The following is a 27,349-nucleotide window of genomic DNA, read 5'->3' as shown; positions in this document are numbered from 1 at the left end:
CTGCTGCTTCTTACAAAAAGGTAAACTGAGGCATATTAAAATTTTAAGTTTATTTAGGGAAAAATTGATTCAAATCAGGCAGTGTCCAATTCTTTCTATTCAGCAGATAGAAAGAAAGGAGTTTTGGGATGCTGTACAACATGAAAAAAACTTTTGGAGCAGAATGGAATGAGAACAAGGAAGTTACATGGTTTGGTTATCCCAAAGTTACTTTGATTTAGGGGATGGCAGTGAACTCTCAGACAGATCACCTAACTAATGCTGATCAGGCAATGCCTGACTAACTGTTTAAAGATTCTTTTTCTGAAAGAATAGAAACAATAGTTAAGTCTTGGTTTAGTGATGTGGGACTTAGCGTAAGGACTCCATTTGAGGCTTATTGTCTTGTTTGTCACAAACCCAAGTGTCCATTGATGGAAGGATGGATAAGTGTTGTATGTATATAACACAGAATTTTATTCAGCCTTAAAAAGGAAAGAAATTCCAACACAAGCTACAAAATGGACGAACCTTGAGGACATTATGCTAAGTGAGATAAGACTGTCACAGAAAGACAAATAGTATATGATTCCAATCATATGAGGTATTTTGAGTAGGCAAAATCATAGAGACAACAAGCAGAATACTAGTTTCCAGGGGCTGCATGAGGGACATGGGGAATTACTGTTCAATGAGTGTCACGTTTCAGTTTTACAAGATGAAAATGGTTATGGAGATGAACGGTTGTGATTGCATGCCATTAGCAACCAATACTCAACTGTACACATAAATATGGTTAAGTTGGGAGTTGTTTTTGTGGCTCAGCAGATTAAGAACCTAACATTGGCTCTGCGAAGAAGTGGGTTCAATCCCTGGCCTCACTTAAGTTAAGGATCTGGTGTTGGTATAAGCTATGGCATAGGTTGCAGATGTGGCTCAGATCCAACATGGCTATGGCTGTGGCATAAGCCTGCAGCTGCAGCTCTGTTTTGACTCCTGGCCTGGGAACTTCCATGTGCTGCAGGTGTGGCCATAAAAAGAGAAAAAGAAAAAGGTTAAGATGGTGCATTTTATGGTATGTGTATTTTATTCAATAAAAAGAATATATTTAAAAAATAGAATGGAAATATATCCCAAAGTACTAAAAACAAGCAAGCAAAGAAAGCAAAACAAAACAACTTTTGAATAACTAGATTGAGATAGTAATGTGAGTGGAAAAGGAATTAATCAACTAATTCATTCAATTAATGTTTATTGAGTGCTTATTTTCCATCTCAATTAGGTTTGAATGCAATGGGGGAGGTTAAAAAGACAAGCAAAATGTTATTTCTCAGGGAAATGACGTTCTAGTGGAGAAGATGAATGATAAATCAACTAGAAAAATAACATGCTTTTATATTTTGGTATATATTACATGGGTAATCAATACACTGGATAATAAAATAGAATAACTTGAGGTAGAGTGGCCTGTAAAATCTTCCCAAAGGGGACAATATTTGTCCTGAAACTGAAAGGATAAGAGTGAAGCAAGAGGAGAACCAAAAGAAGAGTGATTTAGGTAAAAGTAATAATTGAAATAGCCCCAAAGTATTAAAAAAAAAAAAACTTATTAAAAGGTTTTTAGTGCAAGGAAGTGCAAATATGTCTTCCTCAGATCCATAACTTAGGTTGTATGGCCCCCAAATTTTCTAATGCTTCTTAGCCCTCTTCCAGGTTCAGTTATTCTTGACAGTATAGTTGATGGCAAGCAAAGAGGATAGAGGGACTAGTTGAGGGGGTGAAAGCAGGGGGAGGCGGGACTAGAAGTGAAGAACCTAAATTCTGATCACATCGGGCCAGTGAAGAACAAAAAGACCAGAAGAGAGAAGAAAATCGAAAGGCGCAAAACAAAGAAAGAATACCCTAGGCTCAGGAAAAAAAAAAATGCAGGGTAGCCAATGTCAGAAAGCAACAGGGGACTCTTCAAAGAACTCCCTGGATTTACATAGAACATGCACTTTCTAAAGACAGCTGGAGTCTGCAGGTAAAACAGAAGGGGATCAAAAGAAATAGAGGAGACTGAAACAAGTTCTGGGCAATGTCATGCAGATTGAGCTAAAGATAAGAGAAGGAACAGCCACACTATTTCATTCCGAATGGCAAGTGAAAGAAAAGGATTATTTGCTGCCTACACAAACTAAAGCTAAATCAGGAAAACAAGATAACATCTAACAGTGGGAGCCTCAAGGAGAGGGGAAGAAACCTGCCTTTCTTATTCGGCACATGGCTTAATTCACCAAAGAGGTATAGAACCACAATTAATTTTTTTTAAATGTAAGGTTAAATTATATACACAAAGCATATGTATTTTAAACACTGTTTTCTTAACACAATTATATATACATGTTTTTAAGATCTCTGTATCAACACATGTAGTTACTGATCACAGTGGGTAATCTTCATCGAATTGTTTGGCTATTGTGTCAAGAATCTGTGAGTTTTCAGAGAAGAAATGTTCAATTTGACTGAGTAGATATCAGGCTACATTTTCAGGCATGGTTGTGGAGTGTTTGAGAGCTAGCCAGACTGTATAGCACATCATTTTTCTCTCTTAGAAAGAGAGAAAAAAATGGGTGGGGGATCTAATCTGGTTCCTTCTTCGCATATGTTGTTCACGTGGTTCTCTCCTAAAATTGTGTGGTTGGGTGGTGTTCCCATGCAAGGGCAAGGTTGGTCCTTAGGTTCAAGCTGTGGGAAGAAAAGGAACACATCCTTTCTTCTCACTGTTTTTACTTTCAATGTAATATTTCTAAAGATCTTGAGACCCGTGACTGCCATGTACATGGGTAGAACTTAGGTAGTGCTTTGGGGATGTAAATGAACTATTCTGATAGAGGAAATGAAAAGAGTGTGTTTTGATTAAGTTTCCCACATTCATTAATTTATGAAATATTTTTTGGAGCAGCTCCTATGTGCTAGGTACTGTGAAAGGTGCTGAATAAGCAAGGAATACAAAAAAAACCTCTTTAGAAGTGTCAACTTAAAAAAAAAAAAAAAAAACATGCACAACCTAAAGGTTGAGAGTTCATTTTTATTTGGGACAAAATGAGGTCTACAGCCCAGGAGGCAGCATTTCAGATAGCTGTGAATTACCCTTGCAAAGGTGCAGAGGGGGGAATGTCCGTATCTATAGGTGATGTTGGTGAAAGGGGAGTTACATACAACCAAGCACACATTTGCCAGTAGTTTGCTACTAGTCTAGCGAAGGTTACTGCTAGCCACAAGAAGCAGATGTCACAATGAAGGATTTTAGTGTTTTTTTTTTTTTTTTTCTAAATACAAGGAAATGCAAGAATTGGGATCATAAAATCTTCTCCTGAGAATATCTACCTGAAGATCTGTTCTGCCAGTTTTCCCAGAGCACAGAGTGCCTCGCTCCAGATCTCCACCCTGAGCTCCTTTCAGGTGGTGGCGAGTGTCAGCAGCTGCAGTGGCTCATGATTCAATCCATGGAGAGGCAGGTGGTAAATACCAATCTCCAGTTCACAGGATTTACATACCAGGGATGTAGATGGAGAAAAGATTTTTAAAAAATAAGTAAAATTAAAATACATCAAATAGTGATCTTGCTATATAAAATAATAATGAATTAACGTCAAAGGAATAGAGATGCCAAGGGAGGAGGGTTCGATATACAGAGTCTTAGAAGGAATAGAAAGAATGAAAGTGAAAGTCTGTATGTAGGAATGTATGTGATGTGTTCCAGAGCAGTGGGGAAGTTGGTATGTTTTGAGTAGAATAATACAAGAAGATAGTGGTGGAAGATAAGTTGAGAGAGATAGTGGAGGTGAGAAGATAGAGCATCTTGTTATCAAGGAGGCAAGTTAATAGGCTATTGCGGTAATACTGGAGAGGAAATGATGATGGCTCTAATTAGCATGAAAGCAGTAGAAGTAGTTGGAAGTTATGAGATTGAGGGTGTACTTTAAAGGTAGAATCAGCTGAAATTGCTAATGGAGGTGGACAAAGAGAAAGGGAAAAAGAAGAGTTGAGGATGAAGACAGTGTTTCTAATGTGAGCAGCTGAAAGATGGACTTCTTGTTGAAAGATTCTATGGAAGATGCAGGTTTAGGATGAGATTTCCAAAGGGAGATTGTAAGCACACAATTGGAGAATCAAGTCTGGAGAGAACTAGGGGCTGGCGATAGGAATTTGGGAGATGCCAGTATAAATGATACTTAAAATCATAAGATTGGATAAGATACCATAGGCAATAGGAACTGAACCCTGGGAAATGATGAAAAACTAACAAAAGAGATTAAAGAGAGATGGCCTTTGTATTTGGAGGAGAACCAGAGGAATGAGGTCCTTGGAAGCCAAGAGAAGAAATATTTCAAGGAATGAATAATTATCCTTATAACGCACTGCTTATATATTGGGTAAAAGGGAGAACTGTTTATTTAATTTAGCATTGTGCATGATGTGTCTTTCATAAGATTTGTTTTAGTAGATTAATGAGTTGAAGGGAAGACTAAGGATATAATACATTTTTAAAATCACAGATACTATAGCATATTGTATGTGTTGAGCTATAGCCCACAGACCTGCAAGTGCTGTAATTGCCCAGCCACAAGACCAAAGAAAGAACCCAGAGTCAGTGACAGAGACATCAGTAGTTTATTGGACAGGAGATTTTATGTGTCCAAAGAAAGGTCCCCAAGGGACACCCCAACCTGCCACCCTTTGTGACAGAGGGCAGGCAGGACATGGCATCAGTCCTCCCTAAGGAAGGAGGGGCAGAGAGGAAGGAGGGACAGAGAGAAAGTTATCAGTTTTAGGGGGAAATGATGTCAGGTTGGCTCATCAGCAGAGGAGGATATCTCTAGTAGCCCCTGGCTTTAATGACTGTCCTGGGACAGGTGTTTTTCTTTTGATAAAATACCATAGTGGAGCCATTTTGATCTAAAGATTAGAATTATCTTTGTGATAATTAAAGTGATTCAAGGACAAAGACAAGAGAGAGGAACAGCAAACCAGGTACCAAACCTCCAAGTAATGAATGGAGATTTTACACTAGTTAATAAATGACAACATAACGTTTCCCTTTTAATTTGCCTTACATAGCTTCATTTTTATATCTAGAACATCATATTTATCATTAGTATTCAGTAATACTTTTAAAAATGTATAAATCATCTAACATTAAAAAATAGCCCCAAGAACCTTAAATTGGTATTTACTGTCATTGAAACTCTTCTGTTTATTTGATTGTTTATTTGCTTTTAGAAAATGACATGCTTTCTTTAACAAACTTAGTTAATAGACCGTGGTATTAAAATATATATTTTTAAAATTCCGAATCTGTTTATCTTCCATGTCATCCTTCAGCAGTGCATTGATTTTTTCTGTTATTTGTCTTTTTGTCTTTTCTAGGGCCACACCTGTGGCATATGGAGGTTCCCAGGCTAGGGGTCCAATTGGAACTGTGGCCACCAGCCTACTCCAGGGCCAAGCAACATGGAATCAGAGCTGCATTTTCGACCTACACCACAGCTCATGGCAACGCCGGATCCTTAACTCACTGAGCAAGGCCGGGGATTGAACCCACAACCTCATGGTTTCCAGTCGGATTTGTTAACCACTGTGCCACAACGGGAATTCCCTATTTCTTTATTTTAATTCAGTGAAATTTATTATCTTTATAGTTGTACAACCATCATCAAAATCTGATTTTTTTCTCCTAACTTTTTTTTTTACTTAATGATTTTTTTTCCGTTATAGCTGGTTTACAGTGTTCTGCTAATTTTCTACCATACAGCAAGGTGACCCAGTCACACATATACATATACTTTCCTTTTTCTCACATTGTCATGTTCCTTCATAAGTGACTAAAGTTCCCAGTGCTATATAGCAGGATCTCATTGCTTATCCATTCCAAAGGCAATAGTTTGCATCTATTAACCCCAAATTCCCAGTGCATCCCACTCTCTCCCTCAACCCCTTGGCAACCACAGGTCTATTCTCCATGTGCATGATTTTCTTTTCTGTGGAAATGTTCATTTGTGCCATATATTAAATCCCAGATATAAGTGATATCATAAGTTTTTTTGTCTTTCTGTTTATGACTTACTTCCCTTAGTATGAGAGTCTCTAGTTCCATCCATGTTGCTGCAAATGGCATTATTTTGTTCTTTTTTATGGCTGAGTAGTATTCCACTGTGTCTGTATACCACATCTTATTAATCCATTCATTTGCTGATAGACATTTAGGTTGTTTCCATGCCTTGGCTACTGTGACTAGTGCTGTAATTAACATATGGGTGCATGTGTCTTTTTCAAGGAAAGTTTTGTCCAGATATATGCCCAAGAGTGAGATTGCGGGGTAACATGGTAGTTCTATTTATAGTTTTTCAAGCTATCTTCATAGTGTTATCCATAGTGGTTGTATGAATTTACATTCCCACCAACAGTGTCCTTTTCTCCACGTCCTATCCAGTATTTGTTATTTGTGGATTTCTTAATGATGGCCATTCTGACTGGTGTCAGGTGGTACCTCATAGTAGTTTTGATTTGCATTTCTCTAATAATCAGGGATGTTGAGCATTTTTTCATGTGCTTGTTGGCCATCTGTATATCCTCTTTGGAAAAATGTCTGTTCAGGTCTTTTACCTATTTTTCCATTGGGTTTTTGGCTTTTTTGCTGTTGAGTTGTATAAGTTGTTTTTATATTTTAGATTAAGCACTTGTTAGTTGCATTATTTGAAACTATTTTCTCCCATTCTGTAAGTTGTCTTTTTGTTATCTTTTTGGTTTCTTGCTGGATAGAGTATTCTAGCCTGCAATTTTTTTCCTTTCAGAACATATCTTGCCACTCTATTCTGGCCTGTGGTGTTTCTGTAGAGAAATCAGCTGATAGCCTTTTTGGGGTTCCTTTATAATTAACACTTTGTTTTTCTCTTGCTGCCTTTAAAATCCTCTCTTTATTTTTAACTTTTGTCATTTTTATTGTAATACATCTTGGTGTTGGCCTATTTGGGTTCAACTTGTTTGGGTCCCTTTGTGCTTCCTGTATCTTGATATCAGCTTCCTTTAGATTTGGAAAGTTTTCAGACATAATTTCCTCAAATATATTTTCAATCCCCTTTTATTTTTCTTCTCCTTTTGGAATTCCTATTATGCATAGATTGGCCCACTTTATATTATCCCACAGATCTCTTTATTGCTTTCATGTTTTTTCATTTAGTTTTCTGTCTGCTGTTCTGATTGAGTGATTTTCATTATTCTATCTTTCGAGTCACTAATTCATTCCTTTGCATGATTCATTCTGCTCTTTAGCACCTTTAGCTCAGTTTGTGTCTCTGCAAATGATTTTTTTAAATTTTTCCACATTCCTCCTTATATTTTCTAGCTCCTTTCTAGAGTAGTCTACATTACTGCTATATCCTCTCTTAATTCCTTGATATTCAGCCTTAATTCCTTCAATATTTTGAACTCAGTGTCTGTCAGGCTGCAGAGGTCTCTTTCATTGTTTTGAACTCAGTGTCTGTCAGACTGCAGAGGTCTCTTTCATTGTTTGCTGCTTCAAGTGAATTCTCCTGTTCTTTTAACTGAGAATTGTTCTTGAGCTTCTTCATCTTGCTTATGTTGTTCTTTTTCTGTGAGTTTGGGGAAGCCAAAATGTAGTCTTGGAGGGCTACTTCTATGCAAGAACACCCCTTTGTATTTTGTGGGGGTTACTATTTATTTTTGGTGTGGGAGTTTAGATATCTGCTATCTCTTTCTTTGGTGTGAGCTGGCTGTTATCCCCAGGGTGCTGAGTGTGTTTCCAGGGAGAAGGAGTCAGTGGGTAGGGCTAGTAGTCAGTGCCCATTGCTGGGCTCTTAACAGCAGCAAGGACCTGCAGAAAGGCACAGGTGACTCCTTAGTTGTAGGGCACTGGGAAGTGGTAATGACCCTTAGGCAAATTTATGAGGTGCCCAGAGCATTTGGCAATAGCAGAGCCAGGGTGTTTGAGTTCCCAGGGGAGTGAGAGCAACAACAGATAGTGTTTGATCACAGTGCCCTCCTCTGAGGTGACTGGAGCATGCAAGTGGTGCTTGTTCAGGGCACCCTAGCGCTAGTGGGCCATGCCCACCTCTGGAGTCAGAGATATGTGTGGTGGCTTTCCCCTGCCACCTGTAGACCATGCAAGAAGCACCCTATCATGCTTAGCCCACACAGAAGGTTCTATACCAGCTGCTCCTAGTTGCAGGATCTTGGGAAGGGACAGTGATCAAGCATCTGGGCACTTCCAGAGAGTTTGGTAGTGGTATCAGCAGCAGGGTTATGTTCCCAGTGGAGTGAGGGCAACAGTGGGTGGTGCTCAGTTGCAGTGCTTTTTTTTTTTTTTTTTTTTTGCTGACCCCTGAGGTGACTGGGGCCACAGGTGGAACCCACTCACAAGCCCCCAGTGGTGGCAGGCCATGCCTCTGTCTGGCTTCCAAGACAACCACCATGATATGTCCCTGCCACCTGTAGATAAAACAAGAGGCAAATTACACTTAGCTGCCTGATGCCTTAGCCCACACAAAGGTGCTCTTCCACCCATAGCCTGCACAAGAAGCACCTGGTCTCCTGTAGCCAGAGACAGTGGCTTCTCACCACCTGTAGCCTGCACCATAGGCACCCTGCCCTTTAAGAGCCTACACATGTGCAGGGAGATTCCTATGGCAGTCTGCCCCTCTTCTTCTCACCCTGCACAACAATGGTACCTTGTTTCTGTGGGCCCAGACCTCCTTACGGGTTCTCTCTGCTATGGTGTTCCACTCCCCAGCCCATAGCATACCACTTCCCCACCCATGCCACACTGCTCCTTAGCCCTTCAGGCTGTCCCCACCCAGCCAACCCTAGTCCTCTCCTGGGAACTGACCTCCATAGCCTGAGTCTCAGAACCCAGCCCCCGTCCAAACATCTCAGGCTGTGGTGTCTGAGTCAGTGGTGCAAATTATCTGTCTGGCTCTCACTTTACTTTGCCCTCTTCAGTCCAGCTACTGCACTTTTCTTGGTAACTTTTTTTTGTCTTTTGTCTTTCCAGGACCACACCTGTGCCATATGGAGGTTCCCAGGTTAGGGGTCTAATTGGTGCTACAGCTGCCAGGCTACACCAGAGCCACCAAAATGCCACATCTGAGCCACATCTGTGACCTACACCATAGCTCACGGCAATACCGGATCCTTAACCCACTGAGGAAGGCCAGGGATTGAACCCACAACTTCATCATTCCTAGTCAGACTCATTTCTGCTGTGCCATGACAGGAACTCCTTCTTGGCAACTTTGAGGTGCTTCTGCCTTGGCTGATCTCCTCGTTGGTTAGGTGGCTTCCCAGTATGTGGGTTCCTTTTCTATTTCACAGCTGCCTCTCTGGAATGCTAGTTCCATCCTGATTCTCTCTCTCTCCCTTTTTTTCTTTTGTTCTGCCCAGTTATATCAAGAATTTCTTCCATTTTTTTCCCCTTTTGGGGGTTTAAGTTCTTCTGCCAGTATTCAGTAGGTGTTCTGTGAAAATTGTTTTACATGTAGATTTTTTTTTTTTGATGTGTTTGTGGGAGAAGGTGAGTGCGACATCTGACTCCTCCATCATCTTGATCCTTCTTGAAAACATGGCTTTAGAACATTTCCATCCCAAACCTCAAGTCCACCCCTCCCTCCCATCAATACGTTTCCTTACTCAAAGTAATTGCCTAGGGGAACCACTACATGTGTGATTCTGTTATTTAATGTAGTGCCCTTATTTTGTAAGTGATAGAACTGAGACCCATAACAAGTGTTGCTTGTTCAAGGATATTCATCTACTTAATGTCACTTCCCAGTTGGGTCTTGATACCAAGATTAATGCCCTGATTTCTGTTCTAAACTGTCTCTACTTAGTGGTTGGGAGTAGGTCTGATGAGGTTGCTCTAAAGATATAGTCAAATAAATCACATAGACTTAGGATTCAGTTTTGACTTCCCAATCTGTTCTGCCATTAGAAAAAAAAAAAAAAATCTAACTAATTGTAACTTCTTTTCCAGTATAAAAATGGTAAACTTTTTATACTTTCAACTTTGGGAGAAGATTATATATTTTAAAAATATCCACAAAAGTACTTGTGCTGACATTGAGATTTTATATACACTGACTACCATTTATTTTAATCAAGTAATGGCCTCCACTCTGTCAATCTTGGCTGTCACAAGGCAGCAAAAGGAATACTGTCTGAACAGACCCTAGAGAAATTGTATAATGGAACTTAATTCACTAAAGGATGGCTAATAATTATATAGCACATAAGCAGGACAGTCCTCATGAAAATAAGCTTAGTATAAATCAATGTGAGTATTGAATAGAAACACATTTTCATTTTCTATTCAAAGCTATCTCTCTTTAAAATGTATCATACTTTTTATGTCATATGCACAGAGACAAAATCTAGTCTATATTAAGAAAGTAAGGTTAAGAATATTTTCCAAACTCTAATTTAAAGAAGAAAAGGCCAAAATAAAAATAACAGTGTTTAGCAAGAAAAGAATTCCCATGTTCTGAGATATGTGGTGTTTAGAATTTGAAGTACTAGTTGTCAGTTACATGTAAGTATTAAATGCACAGAGTTGCTGAATTCCTTAGCAAAATGTATAATATATATCCAAAATGCTTACACACATACACACACACACACACACACAAAGAGAAGCCTACCAAATTTTAAGCATTAGAGAGAAGAAACTCTCAGTGTTTTTTTTTTTTTTATCATTTCAAATTCAAAGAATTTATCATTTGCACCATACATTTAGCAGTTTAACTTTCTTTTGTTTATGTCTCATGTTCTCAGCTCAATCATAGGTCAGGAATTACTCTTAGATTCCATACTCCCGCAACAGTGAGTACAGGGTCCTGTATAGTGACATTAATGATCGTTACACACACCTAACAAGACAAATCGCTGTCTAATTAGGAGAGGAGGGACTCAGAAACAATAGGAGCAACACTGGAAAGCCCCAGAATGATCATTGCTCTTGAATTTATTTCCTAAAATTAAGTTTATGTATTCATATTTTAGAGAAAAAGAACACTAAAACATAGACTTTAAAAAAAAAAAAAATGAAAGCCTAGCTCTTTGATTCTCTACAATAACAAAACTTACTCTAGATTTCCCTTTTCACAGTATGAGTTCTTAAAGACAGAAAACTGTTGGAATAGGAATGTTTCTAGTTACCTTGTCCTAAAACACAGTCAGATGTTTATTTTGCTTTATCATCTTATTTCTGTATTTGATGTAGACTCCCGAGACAAATAGGAGCAATCTGTTTCTATTAACTTGAAAAATAGAAAAATAGGAAAAAATTTGGAAAATAAGGATAAAAGAGTCCCTGCCATTTTCTTTTTTGCACTATCAACAAATAGCTGAGGGAGGCAATAGAGGATAGAGGCCAAGGACACTGTCTTTGGAGAGAGACAGATCTGGTATCTGACCACTTCCTGGCTTTCCCAGCTGAAGAGGAAATCCTTGGAGTAAATTGCCCTGCACCCTACTTCAAACATAGTAAGCATCATGATGTCCTCTATTAATATTGTATCACTTTGGACACAGGGTATAAAATACCCCTTTTTGATCATTGTTCTCCATATATGGATGTGGAAGATATTAGGAGGGTTTGGCTTTTTATTGATAGCATGGTAGAATTTTGTATAACTTTCATACACGCACTTTTGAAACCACTTCGAACTCTGCAGTCACTACTCTTTGCAGCTTTTCCTTCAGTCCCAACTTCCTCAACCATCGTCACAGCCAGGACTGTATCAGGACGGCTTCATAGCTCCTGCCATCGGCCATCTGCCATGGAGAACAGCCTTCCAGGACTCTCCATTCCATTAACTCTCTTTAAAACTCAGCTAAAAATATTCTCTTCTTCCTTGTTTTATATATGTTAACTCTTCCCTGCCAAGGATTTTAACTTTATAACTTAATGTTCTATTATTTTAGCCTTATTTTTTTCTAATATCAATGTAAATATTCTATTTAATTCACCCCATCAATGATGATGCATTAAATACAGGTATAGCCGATTAGCTTTAATCCAAGATGTCAAGGACATTTTTGAGCACATTTTATATCATGAACTAACACAATCAGTGCTTTTAGATAGCTGAAAATATTCACAAATAGAAAAGATAAAATTGAGACATATTGTTAGAGACGATCATAAAGAAAATAGAGATGTGGATCTAAGAATTAATTTTGAAATTTGGGAGGAAAGCTAACAAGATAGCCAGACACTTGACAACCAACTTATAAAGAATCTGATCTCTTCAGATCACCATGTTAAAAACTATAGGGTTGAAAATTCTAGGACGCTTATGATCTAATAACACACATAAATGGAATATGAAGTGTGAGGTAATTTGGAAGAAGAATGACGCTGGAGGTCTTACACTTCCTGATTTTAAAACTTAGGTACAAAGCTACAGTAATCAAAATAGTGCAGTACTGGTGCATAAAGACAGACATATAGACTTTTGGAATAAAATAGCCTGGTAGTAAGCCCTCACATAGATGGGAAAATTATTTTCAACAAGGGTGTCAGGAACATTCCTTGTAGAAAAGACAGTTTATTTCATCAAATGGTGTCGAGAAAACTGGGTGTTCCCATCTAAAAGAGTGAAGTTGGACCCTTACTTTAAACCACTTGCAAAAATTCAGTCAAAATAGTCCAAGATCTAAAGAGTTACAACTGTAAACTTTTAGAAGTAAACATAGGGGATAAGCTTCATGACATTAGGTTCAGCAATTGTTTGCTGGATATGAAAACAGAAAGGCAACAAAAGCAAAACTTACTGGAATTAAAAAGTAAAACCTTGTATTTATGCAAGGACCCCATTAATCAACAGGATTGGAGAAAATACTTGCAAATCATATCTGATGAGGTATTATTATCCACAGTATTTGAAGAATTCTTTATAATTCAATAAGAATTAAAAACAAATGCACTTAAAAATTTGGGAAATAGACATTTATCCAAAGAAGATACACTAAGGACCAATAAGAACATGAAGAAACTCAATGTAATTAATCATTACAAAATGCAAATCAAAGACGCAATGATAACATTCCACACCTCTTTGGATGGCATATATATATGTGTGCATGTATGTGTGTACCTCTTTGGATGGCATATATATATATATATATATTTGAAAAAAATAGAAAATAAATCTTGGTTAGGATGTGGAGAAATTGGAGTATTTATACATTACTATTGGAAGGGTAAAATAGGGTAGCCACTGTAGAAAATTATCTGGAAGTTCCTCAAAAAATTAAACAATTGCCATCTGATCCAGCAATTCTTCTGGGTACATGTCCAAAAGAACCGAAAACAGGAGCTTTAGTAGGTATTTATATATCAAGTTTATAGCAATGTTATTCACAATAGGTAAGAGGAAGAAACAACACAAACGTCCGTCAACAGATTGAAAGGGTAAACAAAATGTGATATACACGTACAATAGGATATTAGGCTTGAAAAAAGAAAATTCTGACACATCCTACAACATGGATGAGCCTTGAAGACATACTAGGTAAAATAAACTAAACACAAAAAGACAGATATTGTATTATTCCACTTGTTTGCGATAGTGTGAAATAATAGTCGTTATACATATTAAACTCTACCCCCTTTTTCCTGCAGAGATCCTAAAAACTTTGCAGTTTCCTAACGAAGAGCAATAGGAGCATCTTTCATTCTAATATTTGGTCTTTGATCCTGGTTCCTGACATGGCACTCCTAACCCCCTTTGAATTTCCTGGGTGATAGTCTTTTCTTCTAATGAGGTACTCTGGGTTGGCTCCTGTGCAAGAGCTGGTCACCAGAAAGACCAAGCCATCATTAGAAACTTGGAATTTTCAGCCTCCTCCCTTCTGCAGAGAGAGGAGAGGAGAGGACCTGGAAATGGAGATAATAATTGATTATGCCATCTTGATGAAGCCTACATAAAAATCACCAAAGTTTGGGATTTGCTGAGATTCAGGATGGCTGATCCCATGGAGGTGCTGGGAGCGTGGTGCACCCAGAGAGGACATGGAAGGTCCACTCCCCTTCCCAAATACCTTGCTTTTTGCATCTCTTCCCTCTGGATGTTTATCTATATCTTTTATCAGTTCCTTTAATAAACTGCTAAATGTTTTTCTCTAAGTTCCGTGAACCCCCTCCAGCAAAACAGTTGAATCTGAGGAGGGAGTCAGGGGATCCTCAGCTTTATAGCTAATAGATGAAACACAGGTGACAGTCTGGACTTGAGATTGGCATCTAAAGTGGGGTAGAAGCAGACTTGTAGGACTGAATCCTTAACTCGTGGGATTAGATGTTTTCTCCAAGTGGATACTGTCCAAATTGGGTTAACTCATAGGATACCTAGCTGGTGTTGCTGAGAATCACCTGGTGGAGAAAAAAAATATATATGTCTGGTGTCAGAAATGCTGTGAGTTTGATAGTAGTATGAGGGTAGAGGAGAAGCACAGGAGTACTAAAGGATTTTCCTGCTCAGGTATCCAGAGTAGTAAAATTCATAGAGACAGAAAGTAGAATGGTGGTTGCTAAGGGCTCGGGGGGTGGCGGTGGTGGTGGTGGTGGAGGAGTAGGAGACTTGTTTAATGGGTACAAGTTTCAGTTTGGAATGAGGAAAAAGGTGGATTTGTGGTGATGACTGCCAACAAAGTGAACGTACTTAACACTACCAAACTGTACACTTAAAAATGCTAAAATAGTAATTTTTATGTATATTTTATTACATGGAAAATACACAATTGAAATATTTACATAAAAATACACATAAATGTAATCATAAGTAATCAGAGGAGTGCTAATTAAAAGTGAGATTTAAATTTATCCATCAGATTGTATATATTTACATACGAAATTCATTAACATATATATCAATGAATTTGTTGGATATAAGTTCTCTTTTTGTTTAAGGGAGGGCTACCTTTCAAAGTGTAGAATTCATAACTCTTAAAATTAAAAATATTGATAACCCACAATGTAATTCTTGGTTTCTAGCCTGGAAAGCACTTGTTCATAGAAAGCCATGACCAAAGCCTTTCATTATAACTTTGTTTTGCAATAGGAATTAAAAAAAAAAAAAAATCCTAGTGTCCTTAACCATTTTACTGAATAAATGAATAGAAGTAAATCTATATTATGGAATATTTATATTATAGTTAAAACAAAAGCAATATACTCATGGAGATATTTTCTACATGTTATTAGGTGATAAAAAGAAGTTGCTAAAAATGCAAGGAATAAAGTATTTAAAAAAATACCCAAGCCCTATAAATATCTCACTAAAATACATACTTTTCATTTTGTTTGTAAATTTATGTAAAAAATGTACTTTCAAGTTCTGGTTGGAAAATTTAACATTATACCAACACAATTGGAAATCAAATACGGAATTGAATGTTCCAATCTTTCATACTTTAACAAAGTTTTTATTTATCATCTTTGTATGCATAATACTGAACTATGCATATATATAATGTTATGTAACATTATATAATGTTTATAATATTAATAGGTTCCTATTTTGTTGATATATCTTAAAATATTTTCTCTTTTTGAAGTTTACATTTGACAAATTTTGGAGTGCTAGGATAAATATGTTAGTAAATATAGCTGTGTATTTTGAAATATTTTCACAAGAAAATTTCTAACAGCAAGGAACACTGGTCGAAAGGTGTAAATGTTTTGTTGAATAATTCTCCAGTGGTATGCAAGCAATTCATTTCAAACACATCAGGTGGGCATATTGTCTATTGTCGTCAAACCAACTTAGTCAACATTGGGGATGATTATTAACTTTTTTTTCTGACTTGGAAATTATCAGTGGTATTCACTGCTATTCAATTCGCATTACTTTTCCATTTCAAAGGTGAAAAATATCCAATATTTTGGTCTTTCCAACTATATTTTCTCCAACAGGGTTTTTTCACTTTGCTTGCTTTTTCAAGAAGGTCTTACTATCATAGTTTTCAAGTTATATGGCTATAATATGGATATTATATAACTAGACAGTCCTGATTTACTCTTTATTTTATTTTATTTTATTTTTTTTGTATTTTTGCTATTTCTTTGGGCCGCTCTCATGGCATATGGAGGTTCCCAGGCTAGGGGTTGAATCGGAGCTGTAGCCACTGGCCTACACCACAGCCACAACAATGCGGTATCCGAGCCGCGTCTGCAACCTACACCACAGCTCACCGCAACGCCGGATCGTTAACCCACTGAGCAAGGGCAGGGACCGAACCCGCAAGCTCATGGTTCCTAGTCGGATTTGTTAACCACTGCGCCACGACGGGAACTCCCCTGATTTACTCTTATAGTGTCTCAGTTTTCCACTGAATCTGCTTTTTCTTTTTAAAAAATATTATTAATATTGCTTTATTAAATAGTTAATAATAATAGTATTATCATTTTCAGAAAAGCCACCCTCTTTTCTCTAATTATTTAGTAAAACATGATATTGAGAAAGCACAAATCGAAACGTAGCTTTATGTACTTCCACAGAGTGATACATCCTTATGACATGCAGCCAAATCAAGAACAGAATTATCACCAAAACCTGAAATCTCCTATTTCCTCTTTCACTTATTCCTGGGAATTCCTTGGTGGTCTAATGGGTTAAGGATCTGGCATGTGTTCAATCTCTGGCCTGGGAACTTCCGCATGTCACGGGCATAGCCAAAAAAAATTATTTTTAACACTATAATTTTATACACACAATTATTTCAACATTAATTTGAAATATCTTTTCTCCCCTCAAATTTTAGAAAGGTCTAATACCTTCAGATAAAAGATATATATATATATATATATATATGGATATATATATATATATTTTTACTCTGGACTCATTTTCATTGTTTGGTTTTGGGTGTTGGTCAGTTTGAACATGTAAACTCTTGGGAATGTAGCTAAAGTAGTAAAATCTCTACTTAATATATCAATTTATTAAATGAATGTGCATGTAGAATTATATATTTTCAATAACTATCAAATATATTAATTGTGAAATATTCTCCTTCAAGTATTAGTTCAAAAATTTTACCTATATCTATGCTATTACTGCCTTTTATCATCACTAATACCACATTTTTTTTGCCATCTAGGTATTTCTTCAGCATCTGTCATTGTCACTGCTATTCAAGTTCTTTAAGATTGATACACTTTTTAATCCACATATGCTACTATTCCTAGAAGTTTTATTATGGCGCAAGATCTATTTGCAAAATTTATGGACTGGTGTTAGTTGTTCATCTGTTTGTTTCTTTGCTTGCTTATTTTGTCTTGGAGGTTTATTTTCATGATCTCTTAAATAATTAAGTACAACTAGTTATATATTACATATTGATGTATCTAGCCCTAAAAAGAATTGGTAGCAGACTTCTAGCCTTACCATTGTGAAGTCACTTCCTGATAAAAATACCAACTCTGCATTAGATATGCATGGCTCTTTTTCTTTAAACCAAATCTATAAGATGACATCTGAATGTATCAGCAATTTTAATTTACTGATTTCATTTTAGGCCAATGTGTCATCTGGGCATTATGTTTTGTTATTCATAATATAATAATAGATATGATGCCTTTTTATATATGAGATTATGAGAGAGGTCAATAGAAGAGAACTGCATTATTTAAGGGAAAATCTTTGGAAAAACATTTTGTATCCTGGAATATTTAGTAACTCTAGTGTCTTATTAAAATGGTGTAAGAAGAGTTAGTGTAAATAGAGTTAAATTACGTTTGGCTTAGGGGAATAGTTTAGTTTTCGTCCTCTAAATAGGGCTATGGAACGTTCTTTATGATAACTTCAAATCAACGTGTGATAAGTGCCTATCAGCAGTTCCTATACTGCTGGACTCATCTCAACTCAAATCCACTTTTACACCCATGCTTTGGTCTCTATCTCTGCAAGAATTTCAAAGTTAGATATCCAAAAAACTGCCTCCTTCCTGGCTCTTTCATGATGTCATTGCAAAAGCACCTCTGCTGCTTACATTCCTATACCATCTCACTTTCTCGTCCCAGCAACTCTTCATTTTTCGTTACCAAAGTTTTAAATCTATCGAAATTAATTTTATTTGGTGAGGGGTATAGATGTAATTCATCTGACAAGAAATGATTTGTCTCTGGTCAGTAGTAAATAATCTTTTCTTTCTTTTCCTTTGTGTTAATTTATATATTTTAAGTGTCTGAGTTAAAAATTCTGATTTTTATTTTATTTAGCAGATAGAAATACCAGTATTTGTGCTAGTTCCTTTTAGTGTCTTAATTTTTAAATGATAAAGTTAGTGCCTTTTCCTCAAAAATAGATTTGGTAATCTTCTCTTGTTTTTATCCTGTCTATATAAAATGTATTTAATATATATTTAAAACATATGTATTTAAATATAGTTTCTACATTACTGGAAAATATCTTTTGGAATTTTTAGTGGGAACTCTTTAACTCTGTATCTTTTGGAATTTTTAGTGGGAACTCTAACTCTGTACATATGAGGAGAGTATTTTATTTGCTTGCTTACATAATGCCTACCTGTGGCAGCTGGATTAATTCTTAACTTGTTTTCAATGTTTTACATCACTATATGATTTTGAAAATTTACCAAAATTTTCATCAGACTCTTAAAAGGACAGATTGAAGGTAAAATAATTCTATTAACTGGAACTAGGAGGAAAATTTAAATATGTGCATATGTTTTTACTTATAGGTCAAAAGAAATTAATGCAAGTCATTAGGAAACTGTTATACAGATAAACAGCAAATGAAATGCATGTTGCATCTCTGAGATACATGCCATACTAACTGCAAAGCCACACACACCTAGGAAGGGGATTGCTTTGGAAGGAAATCAAAACCACAAATAAAAGAAGCTGTGGCATAATGTGGATGATAGGATTGGTTAAGGATATTTAAGAACTTAAGATTCTTCTTGAATATATAATTTATTAGCTCCACAGTAAAGTTGAAGTTAAGCTAAATAATTCGCTGTGCAGTGTCCATTCCAGGTCCAGAAAGCACTGGATAGAGACTGAGGAAAAGGAGCTCGTTCCCTAGGTCTGCTCCTTTAAAATACCAGGTTATTTCTATTCCTCATCTTGATCACATAAAAAATGGAGATGATGATTAGGACTGTGACCAATCTGCATGTGGACACTAGGCAAATTAACCCAGATTTGAACTCCATCAGTTGAAGTAATGGTAGTAAAATTGTTCATCCCATTGTTACATTTATACCCTCATATTACTGTAGGTTTTTACTGAGGAAAAAAAAAAAAAAAGCTGTGAGATCCAGTGAGCTTAATATAATACCAGGTTTTAGAATATCCCTCATAGCCATAAAATACATGAAACCATAGGGGTAAGTACTATTATTCTAATTTTCTGGGAGGCATATTGATGAAATGAAGAAGTTCTTTTTAGAGACTAAGGCTGCTTCTAGGAAGTAATTACATTGTCTATAGCATTAAAAAAAAGAAAAAGAAAAGAAAGAAAAAGCAAAATCTCCTTCACTTTCTTCAATTTAAAAGTGGTTTTCAATCTTAATTTTTCTCTTATATACGCTAGTCTAGAAGCCCAGAATGAAGGGGAAAGAGAAAGAACAGTTAGACTATAAAGCTGCTAATATATTAGCTAATTCTTTTATGAAACATTTTGAAGCATAGGATATTAAATCACCTTTTCCTGTTCATTTCCTCTTCAGCTAGCTTTTGGGTCTGATAAGCTTCAAAGCCCAGATGGAAAAGCAAGGTCCAAAGAGACTGACTTATAAGCACACAGTTTAAAAATTCAGCAAAAGAAGTGGCGTTGTTCCTAAGATCTTTCTTGTAGACTCTAGCTAGTTTCTGTGATGTTGTAATAAAAACTGAAAATAATGAGAGAAAGAAGGAGAGAAAAGAAAGTAAAGACAGAAAGAAAAAAGAAAGAAAGAAAAACACCTCAGGATGGCATCAATTTTCACCAAATGATTTAAATGGCTTTTTGAGAGTTTTAAGACACTTGCAGAAAACACCCTTCTTTTTGCCTACTAAGGACAGCAGCAAATTATAGGTTTGTTTTCCACACCATTATTCAACCAGTGACAATGATGACGCACCCCACCCCACACGTTGTATTAAAAATATGATCTTTTTAAATTTCCTAATCGGTTCTATAGCCAATGATGAGAATTTGGGAGAAGCTCTGCCTTGATTTCATGAAGTGTGCTCATGCAGGGTATTAGATGAACTGTTGACTTCACAGTGGATGCAGCTTTCAAAAGTGCTTAACTTGGTAGCAGAGAGTAGCTTACCCCCTGGTGAAATCTAGATCAATACATATTAAATACTTCATGAACTCTATTCATTTCTAAAACAGCCACTTGTCTGCCCTTCCTGTCATGTTCTGAATTAATGTGATATGTAATACAATTTGTACATCTTAGATTAGGTTACTTATATTCTGAAAAGGGAAAAGCAAACCAGGGATGATGGGGAGGAGGGTCTGTTTTTCATTGTTTTATCATTAACTCTTTCTTTTCCCTTTTCCAATAAATAATTTCATTATTTTCATTCTTCTTCCCTCTTTATTCATTTTAGGTCTAAACCCACAAGCAAAACATTAAATTTTCGTTTTGTTCTTTCCTCCTAGTTCTTTGGGAAAAAGAGTGAAGGGATTTCTGTAAACATTAATTAATGGAGTTCCCATTGCAGCTCAGCAGTAATGACTGGCATCCATGAGGATGCGGGTTCAATCCCTGGCCTCGCTCAGTGGGTTAAGGATCCGGAGTTGGTGTGAACTGTGGTGTAGGTCACAGATGCTGCTCTGATATGGTGTGGCTGTGGCTGTGGCTAGGCTGGCAGGTGCAGCTCTGATTCGACCCCTAGCCTGGGAACTTCCATATCTCTCCAGTGCAACCCTAAAAGGAAAAGGATCTCGTTCCCTAGGTCTGCTCCTTTAAAATACCAGGTTATTTCTATTCCTCATCTTGATCACATAAAAAATGGAGATGATGATTAGGACTGTGACCAATCTGCATGTGAAACATTAGGCAAATTAACCCAGATTTGAACTCCATCAGTTGAAGTAATGGCAGTAAAATTGTTCATCCCATAGTTATACTCATTTTAGGTCTAAACCTCATGGATGCTAGTCATCAGATTTGTTTCTGCTGAGTCACAGCAGGAACTCCTTGATTGACCTTTGAATGTTTTCTAAAATGTTGGTCATTTTAAAGAATATTTTTTGTGAACATTCTTGAACATCTAATATATGTCTATATATTTGAGTATTTCCAGTCATGAAATTAATGACTTAGAATGCTGATTCATAATGTAAGTGCATATTAAAGGCTATATCAATTTAGACTTCATCAATACTCTATAAAAGTGTCCATTTCCCTTACTTTCTACAAATAGCATGCAATATTAGCAGTCTTTCATATCTTCAGCAATTTTTTTTTTTTTTTTTTTTTTGCTTTTTAGGGCCATACCCACCTCACATGGAGGTTCCCAGGCTAGGGGTCTAATTGGAACTACAGCTGCCAGCCTATGCCAGAGCCACAGCAACACTAGATCCGAGCCATATCCCGGCGACCTACACCAAAGCTCACAGCAATGCTGAATCCTTAACCCACTGAGCAAGGCCAGGGATCGAACCCACAACCTCATGGTTCCCAGTCGGTTTCCTTTCCACTGCGCCACGACTGGAACTCTGAGGTCTTTAGCAATTTTACACTGCCTTTTCATTGCTCTGTTTCCTTAAACAGTGGCACATGGTAAAATAATTTCATTATTTATAATGTACATGCTATAAGATCATATGATAGAAATAGAAAATAAATTGTCTAATAACTCTAATTCAATTACTATACTATTTCCTTATATATTTTTCCAGAAGTTTGATAATTCAGAAATACCCAAAATTTCAGCAAATATTTTAAAACTTTTCTTAATATTATAGCAGTGTAGTTTACTTTTACTTTTCAAGTTAAGCATATTAAACATTTTATGTGAAATTATTTATGTGGGAAAAACAAAATAAAACTGAGTGCTTTATTCCTCCCACATAAAAGTAACTAATACAACCTTGTTTCTTTGACTTCTGGCTACATTGTTTGCAATAAAGTTAGAACACCTAAATCCTATTTTAAAGTGTTTTTTGTTGTTGTTGTTGTTCAAAGAATATTGCATTTATTCTCTAGGCAAGGGTCCTAGCTTTCAATATTTCATTTCTGGAAAGCAGCAGAATTATCTTTAAGTTTATCCTTATCTACATAATATATGTCATCGTAAAATACAATGTGATTTTGGGTAAGTGACATTACCCAAAGTGGTGTCTAAAATTTAAAGTAAAAGTTTTCATTTTGGGTTCTGATATTTGCAGTCAGTTCTAATAGTAGTATAATTTATTATATGAGTAAACTGAAGCCAAAAACTTTAGAGCAAAATTCTGAAAATTGCATGCCTATTAAGAGGCTGAATCTACCATTATTTGGCCCATAAGTACTTATTATTATTGACACTTTTATTTTTATTTATTTTTTTTTTGTCTTTTTGCTATTTCTTGGGCCGCTCCCGCGGCATATGGAGGTTCCCAGGCTAGGGGTTGAATTGGAGCTGTAGCCACCGGCCTACACCAGGCCCACAGCAAGGAGGGATCCGAGCCACGTCTGCGACCTACACCACAGCTCATGGCAACGCCGGACCCTTAACCCACTGAGCAAGGGCAGGGACCGAACCCGCAACCTCATGGTTCCTAGTCGGATTCGTTAACCATTGCGCCACGACGGGAACTCCTATTGACACTTTTAATTTTCATTGACACTAAAAGAACATTTCTATCTTCCCGAAGAGGTATATGTTATTAAAGTCAACATCACTTGGATATTTTTACTTTGGTCCTAACACATAACAGAATTGTGACACACAATAGGAGCTTAAAAAAGCATTGGTGGGGAAATGCTTATATTTTTAATATTAAGAACTCTGCTAAGGGTTATTGAGGAACAAAAAATAAAGTACAAGTCTATTGTATACAGAATATATAATCTAATGTTATTACAGTCTTTATATAAAGGACAAAAAACTTGCATGTGGCAGCTGTGATATCTGTAAAACTTTTGTATAAAAAAATGTTTCTGTGTCTCAATTTCACTGTTTACACTAACTCTTTTTATTTGTTTGTTTTCATGAGTTTTTAAAATTCCAAAAAAGCTATTTCCACCCAAGTTAGCTTTGCTGATACGGTTTTAGTAGTTCCTATCTGAAATCATCCTCAGGAAACATTTTTTTTTTTCCTTTTTGGCTATTTCCAAAAAGAAAAATACTTAATATCAGTATGAATAACACATGTGCTCATTGCAGCATAATGTTGGTGCAATCTGTGCTTGATACAGTTATAAATAAGTCTTTGAAAGCATTTTTCTGTATTTTAAATAAAGGCTATAGAAAGCCACGAGAAGGATCTAGTCTTGTTAATATCACAAGCTGTTTCCCCACCTGCACTCGGAACAGCTTTAGTACAGCAGCTGTCTGGGTTTGTGTTGGCACATCACTGTCTGCACAGGAACCCCATGGTTTACACAGAAAATGAATAGGCCACAGTTCCAATGGGGGTCTCTAATAATCCTTCCTCTAATGCCACCATGTGTGAGCATTGGGCTTTGAAGGGGTGTGAGGTGTGAAGTTTCAGGAGGATTATATAAAGCCACTCAATTTCGAAAGGTAGAAAAGAGCATTAGAAAAACCTGGGAGTGCCTTTGCATTCCTCCTGCATGTTGATGAAATGCAGTTTATATTGATATTAGAGCTTCATGTCCAGCATGTGATAGCAAGTGAAGGATTGCTATAATTAGGTGATTCACTCCATTCGTCCTCCTTTAACATTGACAAACAAAACCCAGCACAGATGTTTCATTGATTTTATTTACCAAATATTAGCTGTGAAAATATTAACCTGATGGGAACAAATATCTATCCAGTAGTACCTGTGGAGATTAAATCCACGGAGGAGGAGATTTATACATTGAGCTTACCTGTGTATAGATGGATAGCCATTGGATTTTCAGGAATAAAGCAATCTTTTCTTCTCTCTTTCTTTACTTTCTTTTTTTCTTTTACTGTCACATGAATTTCTAAAACTATCATGATGGCAGTTGATTAATCATGATCCATTAAACCATGTGCATAATTGACAAATTATTTGTTGAATGTCAGGAATTTGGGTAAAATTGAGGACTGTATTCCACTAACTCTTTTTAAGGTGCTTTAGAGAACACAAAACTCCCTTTTGAGATTATTCTCAGCATTTCAGAAGGACTACAGTAGGATGAAAGTAAGGCAGTATAATCCATCACTTGGAAACATACCAAGTGTTACAGAATCAAACTACTAGAGTCTCATCAGTCACTTTCTGTCCTCCATTTGAATTTGATTTTAAAAGATCTTAGGCCTTGAGGATGCCCAATATCAGCTTGAGAAATTTTTATCTTCATTAATATATGAAAAAATAAAACATCTGTATACTTGGTCCAATATGCATTTCCTTTATAGATCAGGCACTGTGCTTGGCATTTCAGAATTGAAGATGAATGGTATTTGGGTTTTAGACCAAAGGCTTATGTTCAAGGGAAAAGGATAGACCTGAAAACAGACAGCTATAAAAGCATCTTGAAGGTAATGGTGATAACACTTTTAGGAAGTAAAGCCAGAAGGCCTCTGAGAAGATAATATCTCAAAACAGGACTTAGATGAGCAAGTGGAACTTTTCTAGGTGGATTTAAAAGCAGACTGAACCATGTAGGTAGTGCTTGTTTGTAGACTTTATAAAACATGGTATTGCTGGAGCTCAAAATCAGTTGGGAAAGTGTAGAGGCACCCAAAAGATGAATCTGCAAAATTGGCAAAAGTCAGATCATTTTTCCTTAAGGATATCAGAACTAAGAATGATGGATGTGAAATAAGTCAAAGATTGGCATGCTTTATATTTGGGTGCTTCTGACAGAGTGCAGTGTGAACTGGAGGGGGTCCTAGCTAAGGGTGACCACTTAGGAGGATTTTGCCATAGTGCAAAATCAGATAATGGGGGAAATGGCAGGATGTGTAATAGCAGGCACAAACAAGGAGACGTTGGGCTTGTCAGGATTTACTAAAGAGTTGATAGAGTGAGGAAGAAGTGGGTAAATCAGATCCCTGAGTTGGTAAATTATTTTTTATTACTCTATTTTATTTTTATTTTTTGCTTTTTAGGGCCTCACCTGCAGCATATGGAAGTTCCCAGGCTAGGGGTCAAATTGGAGCTGCAGCTGCCAGCCTGCACCACAGCCACATTAACGCTGGATCTAAGCCAATCTGCAACCTACACCACAGCTCACTGCAATGCCAGATCCTTAACCCACTGAGCAGGGCCAGGGATTAAACCCGCATCCTCATAGATCCTAGTCGGGTGTGTTAATTGCTCAGCCATGAAGGGAACTCCCTGAGTTGGTAAATCTTATATGTTGTTTTTCGTAAGATTCAGAGAACATCACCCCTCTTAAGTTCTGAAGAAAACATTGAATTCTCTGGCCACTGCTCTGGATTTTTCTATCTCCTAAACATTCTCCTGATTTTATGCAACAGTATATAAGCAAACTGTAACTTTGTAGGACAGAAGAACCAATAGCTGATTCCAACAGAGCTTGACAATTATTTACTGCCTGCCATGACTTACCGACATGGTTTTGAGCTTCAGACTAAAGATGATTGTAGCTACCACTGCTCTCCTTCAAGTTAAAACATCTTGCGGTATTTTGCCCTAATATTGTCAGGAATCACAATTCTTTTCCCAGAAAGCTACTCTAATTGGATTCAGTGGACCTTGACTGGCTTGTCACAGTTATCTTCAGGGTGAAGGTGAAATCTTTGAGGAGTTTGTTCCTAAAATAAGTGCTGAACATCTCTGATGAAGGCATTTAAGAGTATATACCTTAATGTAACTTTTCTATCACATTTCCATCATTTGTGTTTTATTGTATATGACAGCTGTCAAAAAAAGTTTATGTTGGATAATTTAATATCCCACATTCTGTGTGTATTTATATTTTTAAAGTTTATTGATCAAATGAATATAAAACTTGAACAAAGTAATTTTTCTTCTGCATTAAAAAAAAATCCTAATTTTAAATTTGCGGCAGGTGTGAAGTTGCTGTTATAGCTACACTGCTTGTGAGGAATCAGACATATGTCCTGAGTGATCACACGTATGGGAGAAGAATCTCAACTTTGTAAGTAAGTGCTCTCCTTAAGCTTCTAAAATCTGGACAATATACAAAGTCATCATTTAAAATAATTTTTATTGTAGTTTTCTTGCTATATGAGAATGATGTTAATTCACACTTCTCATTCAAGTTTCCTTAGTGCATATTGTAGTGGTGGAACTCTTGTCCCTTTGAGATGTTATATAACACACATGCATACATACAAGACTATACATATTTAGATAAGGGTATGAATGCATATACATGTTAAATATTGAAAAACTTCCTCAAAAGGTTACCAAGTAGTAGAAAGCGTGATCACTTTTTGAGCGATGCTAATATGCTATATTTTTAAATATCTTGATATTCCAAAGAATAGAACCAAGATGTCCCAAAGTGTACAAATATTAAATTGTATCAAGCATTTGGTTCTAAGTTTCAATTAAGAGAGATTATTTCGTATTTCGTCTATTCTTATTGAAGCCACAATAATGTGTTAATAAATAGTAGAACGTGGTTTGTCTCTTCATTCATTTATCTAGAAACAGAAGTGTGCCAGGGAGAAACTTGGATGTAAGCCTTAAAGAGTGACAGGTCCCGGGCATGAGAAGCATAGTCCCTAAAGAGAAAGTAAATGTTACAAGAGAGAATTCTGTTGGAAGGTGAACCAATCAGAGTTGGTTCTGCTAAATGAAGAGGCGAAGAGAGGTGCCTCTGACTCTCAACTTCATATTAAAAAATTCTGCAGCTCACCTTTCATGAACCCAATTCCCTAACAAGCAGGTTGACATTAAGTCCTCATTCTTTAGATATTTTAATATTTGGAAAGTGTATGAAGTGTGTCACCTGGAAAGGTAAAAAAGCTGTTCTCAAGATACAGCAGTCTGTTCCATTTTGGTCAGGATGTAATGCTATTTTTAATGAATTGTTTGATTATCACAATGGGTCTGTGAATACCTGAATTCTGAGGTGCTGTACAGAAGTACAACTGAAAAAGTGAGCAGTGATATTTTAGTAGATCAGTTTCTTAAAGTGGTGCTCCTTCCATTCATCATTGGCATCAAATTGTTTATATGTCCCTTTTTTGAGAAAGGGGAAGAGAAGA

General features: G+C 36.6%; 1 protein-coding gene across 1 annotated transcript in view; it reads left to right on the top strand.

Annotated features, from left to right (window-relative positions):
* The window catches only part of TENM2 (teneurin transmembrane protein 2), a 3,459,878-nt gene that overhangs the window by 1,051,198 nt on the left and 2,381,331 nt on the right, over positions 1-27,349 (top strand). The window contains 1 exon segment of the mRNA XM_021076712.1: positions 26,182-26,275. The gene's annotated coding sequence lies outside the window, so the exon portion shown is untranslated.

Source organism: Sus scrofa, chromosome 16, assembly GCF_000003025.6.
Source record: "Sus scrofa isolate TJ Tabasco breed Duroc chromosome 16, Sscrofa11.1, whole genome shotgun sequence".
In the NCBI taxonomy this organism is placed as follows: domain Eukaryota; kingdom Metazoa; phylum Chordata; class Mammalia; order Artiodactyla; family Suidae; genus Sus; species Sus scrofa.
Note: the sequence above shows the minus strand (reverse complement) of the source record. Positions and strands in the feature narration are given on the sequence as shown.